The sequence below is a fragment of the Empidonax traillii genome, unplaced genomic scaffold, assembly GCF_003031625.1.
Source record: "Empidonax traillii isolate 1590-97213 ecotype Southwest subspecies unplaced genomic scaffold, ASM303162v1 scaffold3935:size10528, whole genome shotgun sequence".
Lineage (NCBI taxonomy): Eukaryota > Metazoa > Chordata > Aves > Passeriformes > Tyrannidae > Empidonax > Empidonax traillii.
This window is the reverse complement of record NW_020959128.1, coordinates 8,749-10,528: the sequence shown is the minus strand read 5'-3', so window position 1 is coordinate 10,528 and position 1,780 is coordinate 8,749.

The following is a 1,780-nucleotide window of genomic DNA, read 5'->3' as shown; positions in this document are numbered from 1 at the left end:
GTAAAAAAAACCCAAAACCCCCCAAAACCCCCCCCCAAATTCCCGCCCCTCCCCCACCCCGAGCCTCTCCAGCACCGCGGCCGCCGCCGCCGCCATTTTTCCCGCGCTCCGCGCGCGCCGCGCTCTGATTGGCCGCCCCCGCCGCGCCTCCCGCTCTGATTGGCTACCCCGGCCGCGCCTCCCGCTCTGATTGGCCGCAGCCTCAGAACGCACCGCTCTCCGATTGGCCGCCCGCTCTCTCCGCCCGCCCCCGTCGTGAGGCGAGCCGCGCTGCCATTGGCTCTAGGGAGCTGCCAATCAAGGTTTAGCACCGCCTCCTTTTTCTTTCCCAGCCAATCGGAGCGGGCCCCGCCCTTTCCTCACCCGGAAGTGCTTCTGCCGCCGCCGCCGCCGCCTCGTGCGGGCGTCGCGCGCGGGCTCCGCCGTCCCCCCCCCCGTGACGTCACCGAGAGCGGCTGTGACGTCATTCAGGGGCTGGCGTGACGTCATGAAGTCGCCGCCGAGGCCCGTGACGTCGCGGCGCACCCCGGTGCACGCGGGGGGCGGGGCCGCCGAGGCCCGGGCGCGGTTCCGGATCGCGCGGTTCATCATGGAGGCGGGTGAGGGGGGGAGGTGACGTCACGGGGGGGCGGCGGTGACGTCACAGCCAGAGAGGGTGGGGGTGGGGTCGTGGTTTGGAATGGACCTGTTGTCGGCAAGGTGGGGGCATCGCAGCGTCGCGGTGACGTCACGGTGATGTCACAGCACCGCGGGAGAGCCTCGAGCGGGGTCGTGGTCGCCGTGACGTCACGGTGACGTCACGGCGGTGCTGGTGGGCGAGTCGGTGGTGACGTCACAGCGCCAGAACGGCGATTATGTTGTGGCGGCGACTCGTGATGATGTCACAGTGACGTCACATTGTCCCCGCCAGGGGTGGAGCTGGGCCTGGGCAGTGACAGGGACCCCCAGGTGACATTGAGGTGACCCTGAGGTGACACTCAGGTGACATTGAGGTGACATTCAGGTGACATTTATTGTCCCCAGGGGTGAAGCTGGGCCTGGGCAGTGACAGTGACTCCCAGGTGACATTCAGGTGACATTGAGGTGACCCTGAGGTGACACTGAGGTGACATTCAGGTGACATTGAGGTGACATTTATTGTCCCCAGGGGTGAAGCTGGGCCTGGGCAGTGACAGTGACCCCCAGGTGACACTCAGGTGACATTCAGGTGACATTAAAATGACATTTATCGTCCCCAGGGGTGAAGCTGGGTCTGGGCTCGGCCGCCCTGGCCACGGCCTGCGGGTCCTTCCACGCCTTCGCCGCCGCCGTCACCCCCTCAGGACCCCCCCGGGACCCCCCCCGGGACCCCCAGGGTGTCCCCACGGGGGGTGTCCCCACGGGGGGGGTCCTGGACCAGCACTTGGTGGCCGCTGCCGCCCTCTTTGTGGCCGCCAAGGCCCAGGGGACCCCCAGGAGGGCCCGGGACGTCCTCAACGTCACCCTCAGGTACCCGGGGGGGCTCTGGGACCCCCAAAATCACCTGGGGGGGGGCTCTGGGACCCCCAAATCTGATCCTGGGGGGTCTCTGGGACCCCCAAAAACCACCTGGGGGGGTTCTGGGACCCCCAAACCTGCCCTCAACGTCACCCTCAGGCACCTGGGGGGACTCTGGGACCCCCAAAAACCACCTGGGGGGGGCTCTGGGAACCCCAAAAACCACCTGGGGGGGGCTCTGAGACCCCCAAAAACCACCTTGGGGGGGCTCTGGGAACCCCAAAACACACCCTCAGGTACCTGG